The following is a 12,779-nucleotide window of genomic DNA, read 5'->3' on the forward strand; positions in this document are numbered from 1 at the left end:
ATTTTAAAAATCTAACGTTTGAATGGGCATGCTATGTATCGGCCGGGGGGGGGGGGGGGGGGGGGGGGCACTGCTGCTTCAGTGTATATGGTCATTGTACACAGAGTGATTATAATCAAGGTATTAATAAATTTCTTTCCTTCTAAATATCACATGAGATGAATGACATCTCTGGAGATTTGACTTTGTTATAGCAGTTCCCAGTGTGACCACTGACATGTTCTGTTCATGTGTTCTCTAATGTCTGTGTTTGAGATCTGAGTGCAGTGCTGGCTCATTATCCCGGCTTCCAGAGATTAAATATGGACTTGCTTTGTGTTTGAGAAAAGTCTTCAACGTGTTAAACATACAGGGGTCATACAGGGGTCATACAGGGGTCACTGAAGACTTCAGTTTAAGGGACCATTTCTCAGTTAAAGACTTACTTTCCAGTCAGACTGAAGTCAAGCTCTCCGAGAGGAAGAAAGAAATGTAAAAAATGCAGAAAGTTTTCTGTGATGGGTAGGGTTAGTGTGTGTGTGTGTGTGTGTGTGTGTGTGTGTGTGTATGTGTGTGTATGTGATGGGTAGGGTTAGTGTGTGTGTGTGTGTGTGTGTGTGTGTGTGTGTGTGTGTGTGTGTGTGTGTGTGTGTGTGTGTGTGTGTGTGTGATGGGTAGGGTTAGTGTGTGTGTGTGTGTGTGTGTGTGTGTGTGTGTGTGATGGGTAGGGTTAGTGTGTGTGTGTGTGTGTGTGTGTGTGTGTGTGTGTATGTGATGGGTAGGGTTAGTGTGTGTGTGTGTGTGTGTGATGGGTAGGGTTAGTGTGTGTGTGTGTGTGTGTGTGTGTGTGTGTGTGTGTGTGTGTGTGTGTGTGTGTGTGTGTGAGTGTGTGTGAGAGAGAGAGAGAGAGAGAGAGAGAGAGAGAGAGAGAGAGAGAGAGAGAGAGAGAGAGAGAGAGTGTGTGTGTGTGTGTGTGTGTGTGTGTGTGTGTGTGTGTGTGTGTGTGTGTGTGTGGTGTAGGGTACGGCTATTCAATTAGCTTCATTCGAGGGCCAGATTATTAAATGAGATTCATAGAAGTATTAAACTTATGACATTTAAGGAAAGGCTTTATATGGATATAATAACATGCAGATAGAGACGTTTTGACTGATGAAACATGAAGACAAACACACCCGCTATCTCTCAGGCTGGTGATTCTCCAACTAGGAGCACTTTAGGCACTGTGAGCTTATGGGAAACTCACTCTCTTAAAACACACTTAAACAATCGTCCTTCATTCATGTGTCTTCTAACACAGTATAACAGTGGGAAGTTTTAGAATTCCATGGAATATTATTATTTTTAACAGTTTTTCTGAAGAGCGCTTGATGTAATTTCCACCACTTTTCAATTTATGTATTTTATTACAATATAATATTGTAAAACGGATAATATAAGATTATGTACCAGTCAACAACATCAATGGCTACCCAATCATGTAACAAAATAAATCTTAATACTTCATGAACTTAATGCATTTTTATTTAAAGTTGCTAAATGCCACGAGTTGGGATTTTGCCTACAGCATTTCATTTTTGCTCAGGTCTATGTTTATTATTACAAAAGCACAAATATGTCATGAGAACATGCAAATAGCGCACAAAAACGGCATATATCATGTCCAAAGCTACGCCTGTAATTTCTCAGAGGTGGAAATGATGTTTTAGCAGTTCTTCTGTGATATTAGCACACCCTCATGTCAGGCTTAGCTACTTCTGGACTTAGCATGTTGTTTACTCGTAATGAACATAAATACATTATTTTCATATTTTTTGTACATAATTCAACCAAACTACAGTCAAGGTGGAAATGACGCTGAATAAAAATACTCTGAGTTACCTTGATTTATTTTCACATGTGCCTGAAGTTTCATCTTCAACTAATACCTCCTTTTCACTATTATTTCCATGGTTACCAAGTAAATAAAATATTTAAGGTGGATTTTGTTGAGGGAGGTGGAAATGACGGAAAACCTGGGGACAGACTTATTTTATTCCAAAAATAGTTTGAATATAAAAAAAAAATTGTGATATACATATGGAATTTCGATGGTATGATATTATTTTATTTGTCATTAAGACAAAAATATTTTTAAATCGATTTTTTTACATTCAAAGAGGGCTGGGTTGTGGACAAGCATAAAACTGCAAAATTTGCTAATAGGCAAGATTTGATGGTTACTAGGAGCATGAACTTCATAATGACAATGTATTTGTGCATTTGTTTGTTTATTTATTTACAAATAAAAGGCCAAGGACACAAAAGTGCCTGTAGTTGGAGAATAGCCATGAATGATGCGTGTCTTTAAAGGGATAGTTCACTTTAAAATGAAAATTAGCCCATGATTTACTCACCCTCAACATTCTTCTGTCAGACGAATACAATCAGGGTTATATTAAAAAATGCTTCTGAGCTTTATAATGGCAGTGAATGAAGCTAGTTATTTTAGATTATAAAGCTATAAATATGGGTATTTTTCTTACACAAACCCATGGCTTCACTTGCGAAGGCCTTTATTAACCCCCTGGAGCCGTGTGGAGGAGTATTTTTTTTTAAATCATGGATGGATGCACTTTTTTGGGCTTCAAATTTTTTCCAGCCGTTCACTCCCATTAAAAAGCTTGGAAGAGCCAGGACATTTTATATATAACTCTGATTGTATTCGTCTGAAAGAATAATGTCATATACACCTAGGATGACTTGAGGGCGAGTAAATCATGGGCTAATTTTCATTTTTAATGCAATCTTTAATGCAATGCTAATCAACATCTGTATCATATAATTTAATCAAATATATTCTCACTATGGTTAAAAAGCAACATGAAACCACAGAAGTAATTTCAAACACGACTGACTTGTATTATGAGAAAACATCCTTAAAACATTTCTTTGAACATTACATTCAAATGTTTTCTTTAAAACATTAACCAAACTTGTAGGGAATGTTATCCACAGTTCTGAGAACGTTCCCGGCTAGCTGGATGTGCTTCCACAAAATAATAAAAAATAAAAACACTACACAAAAGTAAAAGGCTTTGTGCATGTCCATGCAGGATCATCGGTGTGAGAATTGGTCATTTAAAAAAAAGTTGATCTTAAGTTTGGACTGAAAAGGAATTGCTTCTGTACTAAGGTACATATACATATACAAATTATATCTATCTCAACTGACATGCAAATTATGTCTATCTCAACTGGCTGTGAGGGACAGACGTGCATCTCTTCAATGGGCTGTACCGTTATTTAATGTGTTTTTGGATTGTTCTGCTCATGAAACACTAAAATATCTTTCCAAGATATTTCAGTTGACAAAAAACTCCCAACAATATAAGCTGTGGAAAATTTTAAGTAATCGAGGAGATTTATACGGCTTTTTACAGCGGATGCCACTGGGAACATGACAAGTCTGTCCCTCACAGCCTCACTTTCATACCTGCCGCTGCTCTGAATAAGGTCAATACTGGTGAGATTAAGCACTCTGATGTGATCTGAGTAAAGCGTAAGTCATTTCTTTAAGTCATCAGTTGTTTAAAAAGGGAAATACGACTGAAGGTTTCTAGTGTTTAGGCACTGCTGCGGCGACTGGCTTTTACAGAATGTCTTTTTCCATTTCAGCAACGCATTTCAATCCAGTCACAGTCATTTGCTTATCTGTTTAATGTATTATAAAAAAATAATAAAAAATGAGACTTCAGCCTTAGCTTTATTTAAACTGCACATGCTAGCACTAGAAACAAAAAACAAGCTGTACAAAAGCTGAATGTGTGCTTGGCCATGCAGGATCATGATGATCATAATAGAGCTTCTGTTACAGTCTTTCTAAATCGCTAAAACACATTTCTTGAAACTATCACCCACAATCTTCCTCCTCTCCCTCTTACTTTCCATCCATTGTTGGTATCAACATTCAGGACAACATTTTGAGTCAATTTTTGCACTGTGAACTGACTTGTAGCTTAGATTCTCTGCCCGAGCACGATAAATATTCTACATTCTAAAACCTTGTTGAATTATATTAGTCTATTAGTCCAAAGTTCATTCTTGTACATTTTCTGTGTTCATCATTGTTCACGTTTTATTTTTATTTTTTACGTTTCTTCATTCGGATCCATTTGTGATCCAATCCATTCTGAATAAATAAACAACTCAGTTTACATCCTTTGTCCTTGTTGCATTATTCATTTAGATAATAATTAATAAATGCACGCACAATTTGAACTTGATAAATGTTGCAGATATGTTTCACTATGCACAAACAAATCCCTTTCAACTTATGTTTGCAAAATTCAGAAGTAAATGAATGTGCAGCAATTTGTACAAATAGAGAGTCTGTAGGCCTACTATACGTGTTGTAGCCATTAAATAAGCTCATTTAGTTTCATATTTGTTAAAATATTATAATGTTATTTCTTTTCATCTATGTTGAATATGAAAAGTGAACAGCACGAGTAAGATATGGATGCGCAATATATCGGGAGACATGGAGTGGGTCAGACATGATTTTGACCACTTCATTAAGTTTTGTTTTGCAGAAAACCTTTCTTTAAAGTGAATTTCGTTTTGTATAAATTGTATCTTAATTTTAATAAATTTTTCATCAACAAATTGCCTGTATTTAATAAATAAGAAGCAAATATAGCAGACAATATCATCATGGAGGCGCCCGCGCGGTCACTTGCAACGCATCTCATCATAAATTAACGAAACTCAGTTTATGCCTCACAGACATGAGAAATATATCTAAAGAAAGCTTGAAATGTCTTTAAACGAAACAATTAAAAAATGAAAAGAAATAGGCTACTCTCTGATTATGTAATCCATGATGTGCATTTCTCTCTATAGAGACAGAGCGTATTTAGGCCACGCCCACACCCGGGGGGAAAACAATCAAATCGTCTCCATTGACTTTGCATTGCGAGAGGCTGCCTCCTTGTCATTTCTTGCTTCTAACAAAAGACAGAAAAATGCCTAAAAGCTGCTGTTTGACAAGGTGTACAGCAAACAAGCTAAAAAAAACAGAAATACGTTTTTATTAGCTCTCGACCCAAAAAACGACTGTTTTAGGACATAAAAGTGGATACAGGCAGTTGAGACAGAGCGTCACGTGTCTCATTACTCTGAGAACTAACGTACGCCACTGGGGGAGACCGTAATCGACAACACATGATAGTTTATCTTACAGAAATATAATATATAAAACTGACATTTGGATATTTGACTCACCAGTGACCAAATGTTTAACTTACTGCACACGTGGTGTATTTTTAGTGCATACTGAGTGTCAGGATCCCACAATTTACCCATTCGTTCCAGCCTGTATCCACTTTTATGTCCTCAAACGCTCGTTTTTTGGGGTCGACAGCTTATGAAAACTTATTTCTGGGTTTCTTAGCTTGTTTGCTGTACACCTTGTCACATAGCAGCTTTTAGGCATTATTCTGTCTTTTGTTAGAAGCAAGAAATGACAAGGAGGCAGCCTCTCGCAATGCAAAGTCAATGGAGACGGTTGCACTGTTTTCCCCCCCGGTGGGCGTGGTCTTCAGATTATGACGCGTGGCGCTCTGTCTCTATAGGCGCTTTCACTACGGAGATGGCCATCGTCAACTCCATCTTTGCAGCCGACACTGACACAGAAAACACTAGTTTATTAATAAAAATCAATGCACGCCTGTCACCGGATTTACAAATGCACATCACGAACACATATTATGTAGGCTACATATTACGAAATAACGAGATATTAAGTTGAAATAACATTATTAATAAAAATAAATCTTTACGAATATTTGATTGAGTGCTGAATGTTGTGCTTGTTCAATGTAATAAAATTAATACTTTAATTGTGATAATTAAAATAATTGAATATTAAATAAGTGGCCTATGTTTGCTCATTTATTAATAGTATTTATATATTTTAGGGGTGTGACGAGATCTCGTGTTACGAGATCTCACGAGATTAAAACGCGACGAGATTTCTCGTCGAGGTGAAACTTTGTCTCGTGAGTTGTTGTGATGTCAGTGATGGAGCGTGAGGGTGAAATTAGTATTGAAGATGCCCCTGCCACTTTTAAATCATTTGTGTGCCGGGCCAATCACACACACCCTCCGCGCGCACACACACACACACACACACACACACACACACACACACACACACACACACACACACACACACACACACACGTGTCCCTCGCTCACTCACTCACTCGCGCGCGCGCACGCGCACGCGCACACGCACACACACACACACACACGCTCAGATCGCGCACGCTGACGCACACTCACTGTTGCTCGCACTCTCACTCACTCGCGCACACTCACTCTCGCTCGCACTCAACCCGTCGTGGAGGACCGTTAAAATTAAACATGCTAGTCTTTCTGTCGTGATGTCCTGAAGCATCGCAGACGCGTAGGTTATCGCCCACTATGACACACTATACGAAATGAAACGATCGAATCTTGCGTCCCGACGCCCGTTGTCCGAACCTCCACGAAACGGATCGTGCCAAAATCGTGCTAAAATAGTGTAATCTGAACCAGGCAGGTAATAAACATTTGACCTATCACGCAAAGAACCTATTAAAGCACTAAGACATGGGAACAGTATAGCTAACATTCACATAGCCTATCACAAGTCATATCGACATCGCAATATTAAACAATGTTATCGCACATCGCAGCTTTTCCTCATATCGTGCAGCCCTGCCCAAAGGTCTCCACTGCTGCCAGAAATCATCGACATGCTTATATTCTTGAAAAAGAACATGACCATAATCTTAGGCTGTTCTGTGTAGTTAATTTATCTCTTTTTCATGCTTGAAGAAAAAAATTGTTTCTGTTTGAACTTGTAGTTTTGAGAGAGCAGTACTTTGATTATGGATACACACTTACTGTTTGCATTTAAAGTGTTATTTCAGTTATTTATATTTATTTTATTTATACTGTTTTATTTTTTTATGTTCGATTTGTGGAAAGGAGTTAGATTTCTCATGTGAAATCGTACAAGGGAGAAGCCAGACGGTAGAGTTTATAGCAAAACATTTTGCAGTGTTTGCATGTCCTTTACTGCATAGAATTAATTAAAATAGAAGTAAAATAACATTCATTACAAGTTGATTTCAAAATGCACCTAAATTGTTTTGCATTTTGTGATTTTCAGTTGAATAAAATACTATTTTCCATTCATATATTTCATCATTGAGGATTTCTTAAAAATTGTGTAAAAATCTCGTCTTGTCTCGTTCTCGTGAACCCAATCTCGTGTCTCGTCTCGTCTCGTGGAGTAAGCGTCTCGTCACACCCCTAATATATATTATATCTAGCACCCCCTCAGCAGCGTTAAAACATTCTCTGGCGCCGCCCCTGGTTATAACGGCCCACGTGTTAAAAAATGGTCAGGTTTAAATCGGGCTCAGGCTCATAATCACAGTTAATGTGTCGGGTAGGGTCGGGCTTGATTTTTTGGGCCCGATCTAAACTCTACTTGTATTATGTACAGTTGGTTTGGTCACATCATTAGAAACAAGTGTGAGCCATTTAGAGCCTGAACCCTGTGTTAAACTGATGTGTGTTGTTTGTTCAGAGACTGGAAAGCACTGGAAATGTTATTAGACCTTTTAAATGTTCTTCCGCGTTTCTCCGTCGTTTGTTGTGATATAGGGTTAGATTTTTAAAATGCATTAAAGGGATAGTTCAGGATTTTAGACATGAATCTCTATAGCTTCCCCATAAGCAGTGTGGTGCATTGACCATGACTTACCCCCGACAGCGTCCTGTGAGCCGAGCTCCGGTCCAGTTTTGGTCAAGATGAAATTAGTCCGGCAAGTTTGCTGGGGTCACGGCAATAAAGTTTTTTTCTTCTCAAATCAATATGTGTTCAAAAGAGTGATATATTTGCAGCACAAAACCGCTGTCTATGGAGAGGTCAGACCTCGTAATGGCTTGGCACTATTTTCTTCCCCGTCATATCACTGCGCGCTGCCGCTACCTACAGCCAGCTGGGAGCCGCGCACGTGTCACTTTGTTTACAGCTCGTAAAGAGAACGATAACATGTCTGACTACAGCAGCGACGATGACAACATTGACTTCGACACACAGCCAAAAGGATATCTTTACGAACCTGAATAGCGCCACATCTTTGTTTGTACAGTCCGGATAGTCACAAGTCCGCACCATTTTCTACAAAGCTTGTAAAAACTGATCGCTCTTGGTGAGTAGCTATGTTAGCTCGTTCGTGTAGCTGTTCTGAGCACGTAAACACTGCTGTAAACACTGCTGTAAACACTGCCGAACAACTGAAAAAGTGGTGTGCGCCTGGCTGTAGGTAGCGGCAGCGCGCAGTGATATGACAGGGGAGAATATAGTGCCAAGCCATTACGAGGTCTGACCTCTCCATAGACAACGTTTTAGTGACGCAAATATATCACTCTTTTGAACACATATTGATTTGAGAAGAAAAAAGCTTTATTGCCGTGACCCCAGCAATCTTGCCGGACTAATTTCATCTTGACCAAAACTGGACCGGAGCTCGGCTCACAGGACGCTGTCGGGGTGACTTACTTACGTAAGTCACGTAAGTCATGGTCAATGCACCACACTGCGTGCTTATGGGGAAGCTATAGAGATTCATGTCTAAAATCCTGAACTATCCCTTTAAGGTGACATCAACTCTGTTTTTTGTCTCTGTGGTCATATTATAATATTCATGTTAATATTATTAACAGTGGTCATATTTTAATATTCATGTGTCTGTATAATGTAGGTATGTGACAAACTGACCTATATACGCACGAGCGCTTTGTTCCCGCGGCTGTGTTCTCAGCAGGTGATCAGCGCCAGGCGCGTTGGTGACTTAGGAAAGCTGTCGTATCTTTGCTTTGTGAATACCTCTAAAGCCCATATACTAGTGACATAAATTACGTCATCACGTTGATTTTCACGTTCGAATTTCCAAGATGGCTGCCATAAGAAGAAAGCTACAAGCGAAGCAACATTTCTCTCGTGTTTGGCGTCAAAATCCGCTATGAAGGTGAGTATTTTTTTGTTTCAAACCCAATACTTTTGATAGAATATACATTTAACTTGAATTAGGTGAAGTTTGGGATTGATTGTAACATTCGCATGTGTTTTTTTACGATCCGCAAGTGACGTTGTTGTCAAAAGCTGAATCGGCCATTCGGTCATATTGGCTTCCAAAACTTCTCCCAGTTTTCATCAATCCGTGCAGTATTTTTCAAAGTAATCATACAGAACGAAGGTTTAGAATCTCTAGATTACATTATTGTCATGATTTAGTCAAACATATAAATAAATACCATGGATGGCTATGGATTTGTTTAAGAACAACTGTGCTTCTGGCTGCCTGCCAAGTCATGTGACCCGTTTCTAGCAAGCTGATTGGCCAAATCTTACAAACATTTTAGCCCATGTGTGCTGTATTATTCTGCACAGAGTTGGTAAAATTTAATTATTTTCACAATTACTGAAATGTCTTTAGTACTTTAAGGCTTCATTGCTGTGTGTTGTGAGAATGAATTTCTTTGGCCTACACTGCAAAAAATGCTTTTCTTACTTAGTATTTTTGTTTTGTTTCCAGTCCAAATATCTAAAAATTGTTAAATCAAGAAGCATTTACTAGAGAAGTAAAATGACATAAGAAATTCTATTTTGGTTTAAGATAAAAAGAAAGTAATTTAAGTAATTTTTGCTTAAAACAAGCAAAATTATCTGCCAATGGGTTAAGAGAAAAAAATCTGAATTCGAATGGAAAACAAGATTATTTTTCTTACCCCATTGGCAGATAATTTAGCTTGTTCTAAGCAAAAATTACTTACATTACTTTCTTTTTATCTTAAAACAAAATAGAATTTCTTATGTCATTTTACTTCTCTAGTAAATGCTTCTTGATGTAGTCATTTTTAGATACTTGGACTGGAAACAAAACAAAAATACTAATTACGCATTTTTTGCAGTGTACTGATGTTTATTCTTAAAAAAAATTCAACATGCATGCATTTATTGATTGCTAAATGATAAATAACATAATCATCAATTAATATTACTTCTGAGAAATAAATAATTGTCTATTTTGTAGGTATATTTACTTCTTGATGAAACAATGACAGTGGTGGGAAAATAACTTGAGTTGTAACTTGAGTCAAATAACTTGAACATCCAAGGTGAGTTGTTTTTCATCCTAACAGAAATAAATAGAATTATGGAGTAGTAGTCTTAATATGTATATATTTATTTTAAATTATACTGAAAAACTGGAGTAGGTCGTGTGGTGTTTACATATTTATATTTCCACAACAACAAAATATAAATTTCTTCTAGATGAGCAATTTTGGAACTGCATTCAATATTCATGAATTAAATTGGATATAAATTAAATAAACTTCTTTTTTTCCCCTAGGTTATACCATCATGCCACCAAAGAAAAAGCCAAAGCGGGGATCGTTTTCTCCTCAGCCAGGCCTGTCTCGTCAGTATTTGATGGAACATTTCACTGCTGTACCAGCTAATCATGAGGAGCTAAAGAATGGTCACGTGTTACTCGCATTCATCTCTAATGACCATTCTTGGACGAATGTTGTCCGGGATATAAGTAACAAAATTCCTGACATCTCAATTCTACAGCATCAAGTGGTATCCCTTGTGTCCAGATCATTACAACGATTTAAGAACCTCTCTCGTGATGCAGAGATGGCAAAGTTTAAGGAGATCTGCAATGAAGTTTTCCCTGTTCATCATTCCCCTAGTTCCAGGACTGATCCTCCTACATCTATGAGTGACGAACCCACCTCTCCACAGTTAGAACCTACAGTTCAAGTTGAGAATACACCTTCAGCCTCGACCCCTGAATCGAGCACCCTTCCACAGCTAAGGGGAGATGTCTCAACTCCACGAAAACTCAAAATGAGGAGAAGACTGAATCTCATGGCAAAATCTAGAAGTGAAATGAAGCAAAAGCATGCTATGGAGATGAAGTTGTTAAGAAAGAAGCTGAGACAGCATAAGAGTGTGAAGTACCTGAACCAGTGTCTTAAAAGGAAAGATGAAATCCTAGAGAGGAAGAAATCTACAATTAGGATTCTTCGACATGAACTGAAAACCACAAAATGTGCTACTGAGCTAGAGGAAACTAAATTTAAGTTGGCCAGACTGAAAAAGAAGCACCGCAGATTGAAGCAGTCCAACAAGAACAGGCGTCTTACTACCGTTAGTAAAAAACTTCATGAGAATGACCATACTAGACTCTCAAACTTGTTAACTGAAAAAGATGATGAGATAAGGTACTTAGAGAATGAAACACTCTGTCTTAAAGAATCCATTACTAATGAAGCGTCTGTTGTGGAGAAAAAAACTAAGAAAGATGAGAAAACGTTCTCATTAGATATGAGACAGATGGTGTATGATTCAATAATCAACCAAGTTCCTACTAAGAATATACCAGTACTCATCAGAAGGTTTGCTATGCGATTTGGAGTAAAGATTGATGCTGTTCCCCACAGAAATACTGTCGAGCAGATGGCCCGGGAGCTTGGTGTGATATCGGACCTACAAACCGCTGAAGTGGCAATGACTACCGAGAACCTTACACTAGGGTTTGACTCAACAACACAGGAAGGTGTTCATATAAATAGCATACATCTTACAACTAAAACAAAGTGCTTTGTAGTAGCCATCGATCAGTTACCTGGTGGCACTGCGGAAGATTATGCTGAACATGTGACAAGTTCTTTTGATGAACTGGCTAAAGTTTATTCAGGTTTTTATTTCTGTGATTACCAAGACTGCCGTAAATCTATCATCAGCAACATTTCAAATGTTATGACAGACCGCGCAGTTGTAAACCACGCTGCAATCCAGATAATTTCAGAGTCGTGGGGCAAACCTCTTAATGAGCTTAACTGCCACCTTCATCCCATCGACACCATTGCCAGTTCATGCCGGGCTGCACTGAAGACATTGGAGACTTCTAAGGGACATGTATTTGGTAAAGACTGTCTGGCAGCAAACATTGTCCTCCAAATGAACAAACTCCGTTATAAGGATGGGAAGGGAGACCCAAAGGGTTTCACTACTTTTCTTGAAGATGTCAATTTGCCCCGAGGCTTGTTACCTCGTTATCGCGGGAATCGTCTCCATGTACTTTTTCACCTATGTGGTAAATACATAGAGCATTATGAACTGTTTGAGAAGTTCTTGAGAACTGGGACAGTGTCATGTGGTGGATTGCTCTCAGGTTTGCACAAAGACTTCACTAACCCAACTGCCAAGTTGGAAATCCAGGTCCTTGGCTTGAATGGAAAACTATTATCAGGCCCTTGGATGAAGAAGTTTTACACTTCTGCCGATAAGCAAGTTGATCACCTGGAAGGAATCAGTATTGTCAAAAACGTTCTGTCATCCCTCAAAGAAGCTCAACAGGATCCAATCAGTGTCCTCACTCGTGATACCGATTTTTTTGGTGACACCCTTGACAAGTGTGACTCAACATTAGCCAGACTCCTAGAGTTTCCATCGGACAAAGATTCTTTTGTCAGTATGATGTCTGCCTGTCTTTCTGCTACAACTGCCGTCATAGAAAGACAGTACAAACGATATTTAGAACTGATTGTGACTGATGAATTACGAAAAGAAACAGAAACAGCTAGGCCACACAACATTGACTCTGAAGAAATCATCGGTATGTTTAGTGCTGCCAAGCACCGAGCTCCTAATGCCACCCTATGCTTCATGTCATCTAGGATGA

The 12,779-nt window shown here is 38.5% G+C and overlaps 2 long non-coding RNA genes across 2 annotated transcripts in view; both read right to left on the reverse strand.

Moving 5' to 3' along the window:
- The window catches only part of LOC309496765, a 77,050-nt gene that overhangs the window by 7,693 nt on the left and 56,578 nt on the right, over positions 1-12,779 (reverse strand). The gene's annotated exons all lie outside the window — the stretch shown is intronic.
- Positions 6,074-7,340, reverse strand: LOC309496595. The gene is made up of 2 exons (XR_014205180.1): positions 6,276-7,340; positions 6,074-6,226 (listed from the first exon to the last, which is right to left on the reverse strand). It is a non-coding gene; the product is annotated as an uncharacterized lncRNA (long non-coding RNA).

This window comes from Leuciscus leuciscus (assembly GCF_965113295.1).
Source record: "Leuciscus leuciscus genome assembly, chromosome: 4".
NCBI classification, from domain to species: Eukaryota; Metazoa; Chordata; class Actinopteri; order Cypriniformes; family Leuciscidae; genus Leuciscus; species Leuciscus leuciscus.